The sequence below is a fragment of the Prionailurus bengalensis genome, chromosome A2, assembly GCF_016509475.1.
Source record: "Prionailurus bengalensis isolate Pbe53 chromosome A2, Fcat_Pben_1.1_paternal_pri, whole genome shotgun sequence".
Lineage (NCBI taxonomy): Eukaryota > Metazoa > Chordata > Mammalia > Carnivora > Felidae > Prionailurus > Prionailurus bengalensis.
The window spans coordinates 41,774,233-41,783,245 of NC_057348.1; the positions used below are offsets into that span (position 1 = coordinate 41,774,233).

At 36.7% G+C, this 9,013-nt stretch overlaps 1 pseudogene; it reads left to right on the plus strand.

The window, feature by feature from the left end:
- Positions 1-5,580: 5,580 nt before the first annotated feature.
- Positions 5,581-8,161, plus strand: LOC122486411 (annotated as a pseudogene).
- The last annotated feature ends 852 nt before the right edge of the window (positions 8,162-9,013 follow it).

Genomic DNA, 9,013 nt, shown 5'->3' on the forward strand with positions numbered 1-9,013 from the left:
TTTAAGTAAAGGGTAAGTAAGTCATATCCACACTTACACTGCATTTGGAGCATGAAGATTTGGAAGTTCTCGAAGGGAAATATTATGTTCTTTAGGAGGACTAAATACTAGGAAGGCAACATAAAGCATGATTCCTGCAATGCTTATCTTGATATTTAGGATAACCTCTAATATGCTATCCAATTGTTGCTTCTTTGTATCTTTTACTAATTCTACAATGATCACATACTGTGTGGGCAATAACAAAAACATAAATGAGATACTATATACAATAGGGTACTCTCAACCCTAGCTCTGTAATGAAAGGGATTATTAAGAATGACTGGAATTTTTTTTTTCAAACAGTAGAAACAGGATAAGCAAAAGCTCAACCAAAAACACTTTTTATCCTCAGCATTTTAGAGTCAGAGAGAGAGAGAGGGGAAGTGTGTGTTTTAATGTGCTTGACCTAAAGAAAGCGAGATTTTTTGTTCAGCATAAATTTGTCATTACTTCTAAAAGAAGATTTGGTCTGTTTGCTGCAAATGCCAGTGAATAACTATGGCTCCTTACAATAATTCAGCACCTACTTCTCTCCACACTTTATGGCTTAGGAGAACATTGCCTCATTTGTTTCATTTTCCACTTGTGTTCTATTTATTTTAATCTTTGGCATTTTAGACTGGTAGCAGACTGATCCCATACAGTATCTTAGAGTTGATGGAGTCTAGATAGAAAGCAGGTCTCAACGCTATCATTTGCCTTTCAACAGAGTTCCGTGAATGTGTTTTATTTAGCCAATCATACTGAGAAAAACAATGTAAATGATTATCATCAGCTGAAAATTCCTCTGATGTGTGTTCTTTCCTCGCCCCCTCAGCCTTCATAGTTTTTTCAAAGGACTCAGCTTTCTAAGGCCTCTGTATATGTTAAACTCCTTTAGGACAGGTTACCTGGGAAACAGACTGGAATCAGAGATTTGCATGCCCAGAGTTTGTTGGGGAGGGCCCTTTGGAACACATCTACCAGGGAGTGATGAAATAAGATGATGTAGAGAGATGTGGTGTGATTAGAACAAAGGCTATCAGCTGATTGTGTGGAGAGCTGAGGGGCTGAAAGGTCAGGGTTGTCCCAAGTTGAGACAAGACAGATGGGGTTTTATACCCCAATGTAGACCAGTCATTGAATGTGGGTGACCCGTGGGAAAGGCACATAGTGGATGAGGCAGCTTCCCTTGAATGAGGGCATATCTTGAGTACATCTCACCTGTGATACTTTAGTAGCCAACAAGCCCTGGCAACTGGAGAAATGAGTCGTTGTATTCTAAAAGGAAGCATCTCGGTGACACAACACATTTGACCAATCTCAATCATGAGGGGCAAACATCTCACGTAAGACTTTTTGATATTTGTATCTAGCTATCAAAATCAGCCAGTTGGATTTTTTCAGGACACATCCTCTTACAATTTTCCCAGTCTCTTCATTCATTCCTGGAGATTCAGTTTTTCCTCTGATTTCATTTTCCTTCATCCTGAAGAACTTTCCTAATTTTTTTTTCTTGTAGTTTGGATTGGCAGGCAATAGACTGTCTTCATTTTTCCTTGATGTGAGATTGGTTCCTTGATGCTTTCATTTATCTTTTATTTTTGAAAATATTTTAGTTGGATATATAATCTGGGTTGAAAGTTATTTTTTCTTTTTCATGTCAGTACTTTACCAATGTCATTATACTAAATGTTCTTGGTAATTTTTGATGAGAAATCCGTAGTATTTAAATTATCACCCTTCTCCGTGTAATGTGTTTAGTTTTGTTTGAAATACCTTTGTATTTTGCAGTTTGGTTACTATGTATCTATGCATGATTTTCTTAGAATTTATCCTGTAGTATTTACTGAGATTCCAGATGCTATAAGTTTATGTTTTCCATCAAATTTAGAGTATTTCCAAATGTTGTTTTTAAAAATCTATTTGTGCCCTAATCTTTTTATCTTCTTCTTCTGGAAATCCAATACCACTCACTTTTTTCATTGTTTCACATGTGCCTAAGTCTTGTTTAATTTTTTAATCAATATTATTTTTTCTGTTTTCTTGAGTTTGAGTAGTTTTTATTGATCTATCTTTGAGTTTGTAGACACCTTCCTCTGTTATATATCTTCTGTTATTGAGCCCATCCAGTAAACTTTATTTTAGGATATTGTACTTTTAAGATTTAAAACTTCATTGAGTTGTTTTTTTTTTAAATATTTTTTGTGTCTATGCTGGTATTTTCTATCTCTGTATTCATTCTATATGTATTTGTTATAAAAGTTATAACAGTAGTAGTTATAATAGTTACTGTAAAGTCCTTATCATGATAATTTCAAAATCTGGGTCATCTTGGATTCCATACCTGTTGTCTTTTTTCTTAAAAGTGAGTTAATTATCAATTAATTTTGGGTTTTATCCTAGTCACTGTTGATGTTACGTTTTACAGATTCTCTTGCTACTGTAGTCCTCATGGGAATGTAGATGGCTTTGTCGTAGGAGGGAATCAGTCCAGTTATGTTCAGACTATAAGATCTGTCTCATCTTTTATGGGTAATGGTTTAAATTTCAGCTCATTTTTTTCAGCCTTTGCTATGCTGGTTGGGCATACATTGTGCATATATATTTCAGAGGTAAATCCAGGCATTAAGTAATCATAGCATACTGTTTTATTCCCAGTAAGTTACACTTATGGGTCACACCTGCCTTGTCATCAAGCAATGTCCATAATTACCAGTTAAAAATTGACATATTCCAACTAAAGATTCCAGATGTAAATTAACTGAATCTCAATAAGGAAAACCTTGCCTATTCTAAATTTATCAGAGAGAATGATATTTTAATATATATATATATATATATTTTTTTCAACGTTTATTTATTTTTGGGACAGAGAGAGACAGAGCATGAACGGGGGAGGGGCAGAGAGAGAGGGAGACACAGAATCGGAAACAGGCTCCAGGCTCTGAGCCATCAGCCCAGAGCCCGACGCGGGGCTCGAACTCGCGGACCGCGAGATCGTGACCTGGCTGAAGTCGGACGCTTAACCGACTGCGCCACCCAGGCGCCCCAATTTAATATATATTTTTAAAGCTGGTTCAGTAATTTGTAAAAATCTACTTTTAAAGAGAGATAAAATATTTTTCTAGCAATGACTATCTAGGACATTTAAGAACAGCTTTTTTGCTGAGAACAGCTAAGTAATTTAGGAAAATATGTTTTTAAATGTCTATTTTAAGACCCAAAAACACTACCAATGCATTCAGAACTGAAAGAACCAAGAACCCAAAAGGAGGAACACCAAGGAACTTTATTTCAGTGTCTGGAACCACCTTTTCCATTAAAAATAATGATAAATGGTAAAACATTTATCACTGGTGAGAGGATAAGGCACTGAGCAAAACATTGACACTTTCACATACTGGGGAAAAGGTGGAGTTAACAGTTCTTGTAAGGACCCAAGTTTTCTGTGGATATCTAAAGTTGTTACATTTTATATGTAACAGGAAATGGGAACTAGACCAGTTCTCATAACTGAAGCCCAGTTTAAAATCGTCTCAATTCCTGGGGCACCTGGGTGGCTCAGTTGGCTAAACTCAGGTCATAATCTCATGGCACATGAGTTCAAGACCTGGGTCAGGCATCTGGCTTTGCACTGACATTTTTGGAGCCTGGAACCTGCTTTGGATTCTTTGTCTCCCTTTCTCTCTGCCCCAACCCTGCCTTCTCTCTCTCCCTCTCTCTTTCAAAAATAAGTAAAATAAGATAAAATAAAATAAAATAAAATAAAATAAAATAAAATAAAATAATCTGAATTCCTAACTGGATTATGGTGATGCACCCAGCTGCTTGATGATAACAGAAATAATTCCTCTCTGAAAAAAAGATGGCAATGGCATTAGCTAAATCTTTGAATGATTGATATAAATTTTCTATTTATTGATGTATAATGTTGGCAAACAATAAAAAGTAATCAGGCACAAAAAATTAAGAATTGGCTAAAAAACAAGAGAAAAGCAGGCAATTAAGATTTATCAAGAGAATAACCACATATTACAGGGATAGTATATAACTTTTAAGTTAGTTAATATATTCAGAAATTGACAAAATGGAATATTTTGACAGAGAAGAGGAAAATTTGACAATGGGGAATTCTATTACTTAAAATAACAAGTTAAGATGTTAGTAGTTGAGGGGCACCTGCGTGGCTCAGTTGGTTAAGTGTCAAACTTCAGCTCAGGTCACGATATCATGGTTCATGGGTTCGAGCTCAGAACCTGGAACCTACTTTGGATTCTGTGTCTCCCTTTCTCTCTGTCCCTCCCCTGCTTGCACTCTGTCTCTCTCTGTCTCTCAAAAATTAAATGTTAAATTTTTTTTTAAACAGAAAAGACTCCTGTAGTTGAGAGGTTATTAAATTGAGTAATTGAGTTTAATCATCCAATTTAGTGTAGCTTAAGAAAGAGTAAGTGAGTTAGAAGATAGATCAGAGAAAATGTCCAAACTGAAGCAAGGAGCTCCAAAATTATGGAGAATGTAATAGACAATTAAAATATGGTATAAACATCTAACAAATATTCAATTGAAGTCTTAGAATTAGAGAAGAGTTAATTAGGAAGAAGCAATCATTGCAAAGATTGTGACTGAGAATTATTAAAAACTAATTAGAGAATTCAAGGCTGAGATTTGAGAAGTTCTGTAAAACTCATAGAATCAAAATAAATATACTGAGGTATGTTATAGTAAAATTATTGAAAACAAAAGATAAATAATAAATCTTAAAAGCAATCAGAGGTCTACAGATTCATTCAATCCTAGTCAAAATCTCAGAAGGTCTTTTTGAGAGAAACTTATGAATTGTTCTAAAATTAAAATGGAATTAACAAAGGGAGTTTTAAAATGAACAAAATGGAAAAACATTCTTTTAAATTTGTAATTCTTTTAAAACTGCAATAAAGCTACATTAAGACTATACTACGGGTATAAGGAATGACAAATCAGTAGAACCAAACAGAGTCTAAATATAGATGTAGATACAGATATAAATTATATAGTCAATTTATTTTCAGCCAAGGTGCTAACTTAAATCCATTCAAAATAAGTCTCTTTAAACAGATAGTGCTGGATCAATTCTATATGACACTCCACACACCAACGTTAAACTAATTCAAGATGTATCAAAGGCTTAAATATAAAATCTACCACCATAAATCTTCTAGAGGAAAAGATAGAAAATTGTCTTTGTCACCTTGAGTAGGCAAAGATTTATTGAACAAAAAACCCACCAGTCATTATAAAAATTGATAATTTGAGCTATATCAATATTAAAGAGAAAACTTCTATCAAAAGAAATCATTAAGAAAATGAATATAGAAGCCACACACTACAAATATTTATATGCATAAATCTGACAAATGGCTTTTATCTAAAATATATAAAGAATTCCACAAATCAATCTTATGAAGACAAATAATCCAATAAAAAGGGTAAAACTTTTGAAAAAATACTTTGCAAAAGATGATATAAGAATGACAGTGTTGTTTAAGCTCTCAACCTTGCTGCTGTTGTATTGCCAAGATGTTGCTTTCTAACAAGCAGACTCTGGACAAGCTGGACATGGAGGGGAAGTGGGTCATCATGAGAATGGACTTCAACGTACCTGTGAAGAACAATCAGATAACAAACAACCAGAGAATCAAGGGTGCCATCTCAAGCATCAAATTCTGCTTGGACAATGGAGCCAAGTCACTTGTTCTTATGAGCCATCTGGGCTGGTCTGATGGTTTGTCCATGCCTGACAAATACTCTTTGGAGCCAGTTGCTATAGAATTCAAATCTCTGCTGAGCTGAGATTTTGTTCTTAAAGGACTGTATGAGCCTGGAAATGGAGGAAGCTTGTGCTGATCCTTCTTTTGGGTCTGTCATCTTGCTGCAGAACCTTCCCTTTCATGTGAAGGAATAAGGGAAGGCAAAAGATATTTCTGGGAACAGGGCTAAAGCTGAGCCAGCCAAAATAGAAGCCTTCTGAGTTTCACTTTCCAAGCTAGGGGATGTCTATGTCAATGATGCTTTTGGCACTGGTCATCAAGCCCACAGTTGAATGGTGGGATTTAGTCTGCCACAGAATGCTGGAAATTTCTTTTTTTTTTTAATTAATTAATTAATTAATTTATTTATTTATTTTTTTATGAAATTTATTGCAAAATTGGTTTCCATACAACACCCAGTGCTCATCCCAAAAGGTGCCCTCCTCAATACCCATCACCCACCCTCTCCTCCCTCCCACCCCCCATCAACCTTCAGTTTGTTCTCAGTTTTTAACAGTCTCTTATGCTTTGGCTCTCTCCCACTCTAACCTCTTTTTTTTTTTTCCTTCCCCTCCCCCATGGGTTCCTGGTAAGTTTCTCAGGATCCACATAAGAGTGAAACCATATGGTATCTGTCTTTCTCTGTATGGCTTATTTCACTTAGCATCACACTCTCCAGTTCCATCCACGTTGCTACAAAAGGCCATATTTCATTTTTTCTCATTGCCACGTAATATTCCATTGTGTATATAAACCACAATTTCTTTATCCATTCATCAGTTGATGGACATTTAGGCTCTTTCCATAATTTGGCTATTGTTGAGAGTGCTGCTATGAACATTGGGGTACAAGTGGCCCTATGCATCAGTACTCCTGTATCCCTTGGATAAATTCCTAGCAGTGCTATTGCTGGGTCATAGGGTAGGTCTATTTTTAATTTTCTGAGGAACCTCCACACTGCTTTCCAGAGCGGCCGCACCAATTTGCATTCCCACCAACAGTGCAAGAGGGTTCCCGTTTCTCCACATCCTCTCCAGCATCTATAGTCTCCTGATTTGTTCATTTTGGCCACTCTGACTGGTGTGAGGTGATACCTGAGTGTGGTTTTGATTTGTATTTCCCTGATAAGGAGCAACGCTGAACATCTTTTCATGTGCCTGTTGGCCATCCGGATGTCTTTAGAGAAGTGTCTATTCATGTTTTCTGCCCATTTCTTCACTGGGTTATTTGTTTTTCGGGTGTGGAGTTTGGTGAGCTCTTTATAGATTTTGGATACTAGCCCTTTGTCCGATATGTCATTTGCGAATATCTTTTCCCATTCCGTTGGTTGCCTTTTAGTTTTGTTGGTTGTTTCCTTTGCTGTGCAGAAGCTTTTTATCTTCATAAGGTCCCAGTAATTCACTTTTGCTTTTAATTCCCTTGCCTTTGGGGATGTGTCGAGTAAGAGATTGCTACGGCTGAGGTCAGAGAGGTCTTTTCCTGCTTTCTCCTCTAAGGTTTTGATGGTTTCTTGTCTCACATTTAGGTCCTTTATCCATTTTGAGTTTATTTTTGTGAATGGTGTGAGAAAGTGGTCTAGTTTCAACCTTCTGCATGTTGCTGTCCAGTTCTCCCAGCACCATTTGTTAAAGAGGCTGTCTTTTTTCCATTGTATGTTCTTTCCTGCTTTGTCAAAGATGAGTTGGCCATACGTCTGTGGGTGTAGTTCTGGGGTTTCTATTCTATTCCATTGGTCTATGTGTCTGTTTTTGTGCCATGGAAATTTCTGATGAAGAAGAAACTGAACTACTTTACCAAGGCCTTGGAGAGCCCAGCAAACCTTCCCTGCCATCCTGGGTGGACCTAAAGTTACAGACAAGACCCAATGGATCAGTAATATGGTGAACAAAGTCAGTGAGATGTTTATTGGTGTTGGAATGGCTTTTACCTTCCTTAAGATGCTCAACGACATGGACAATGGCACGTTTCTACTTTGATGATGAGGGAGCCAAGATCATCAAAGACCTGATGTCCAAAGCTGGGAAGAACAGTGTGAAGATTACCTTGCATGTTGGCTTTGTCACTGCTGACAAGTTTGATGAGAATGCTATGGTTAGCCAAGCACGGTGACCTCTGGCATACTTGCTGGCTGAATGGGCTTGGAAGGTGGTCCTGAGAGGCAGTTGCTGGGGCTAAGCAGATTGTGTGCAGTGGACCTCTGGGTGTATTCGAATGGGAAGCTTTTGCCCAAGGAATCAAAGCCCTCATGGACAAAGTGTTGAAAGCCACTTCCAGGGGCTGCATCACCATTGTAGAGACACTGCCACTTGCTCTGCCAAATGGACACAGAGGATAAAGTCAGCCATGTTTAGTACTTTTCTGGCTATTGATTCCTGTGTGCAGCCCCTAAGTCAACTTAGCAGTTACTGCATCTCCCTTCAGCAGTAGCTAAAATCTTCCCCGTGTCAGGATTCACCTAGTGGCAGAAAGATGCAGTGTCGAAAACTCTTAAACAGTTGGCACAGCATCTCAACTGCTCTTTTACCACCCCCTGGTCTTGCCTGCATGCTTCAAGAACCCCTTGAATTTCTTAGTGACTAAAGCATTGTGCATTCTAGAGGGCATATGTTTATATTGTGCCTGTTAAAAGAAAATGAGTTGTGTTAGCTTCTCTTTTTGAAGTAGCTTATTATGATTAGTTTTGTCATTGTTTCATTACTCAGGATCGAAATAAGATGAAATCCCAATTATAGGTAGTGAGGGAGACAAAGTTGTTAATGTATTAAATAAATAATAAATGTTTTTCACAAATGACCAATAAGCACAAATGTGTAAAAAAAAAGGCTGTATACTAATCATCAGAGAAATACTAGTGAAAACCACAATGATATATCAGCTGTAATTCAATTTAAAAAATTAAGAAAAAACACAATTACAAACCATTTTACACCTGCTAGAATGGAAAACAGTTAAGAGCAATAAGAATACTTGTTGGTAAGGATGTAGAACAATTAACTTTCATAAATGCTGATGGGAATATAAAATTATACAAATACATGTTTTGCAGTTTCTTATACAGTTAAACAGACATTTTATCCCACAACCCAGGAACTCCATTTTAGGCATTTACACAAGATAAATAAAAATACATGTCCAATAAAAATATTTATAAAATTGTTTTTTACAGCCTCATCAAATAGCCCCTAATTTGAAACAACTCAGAT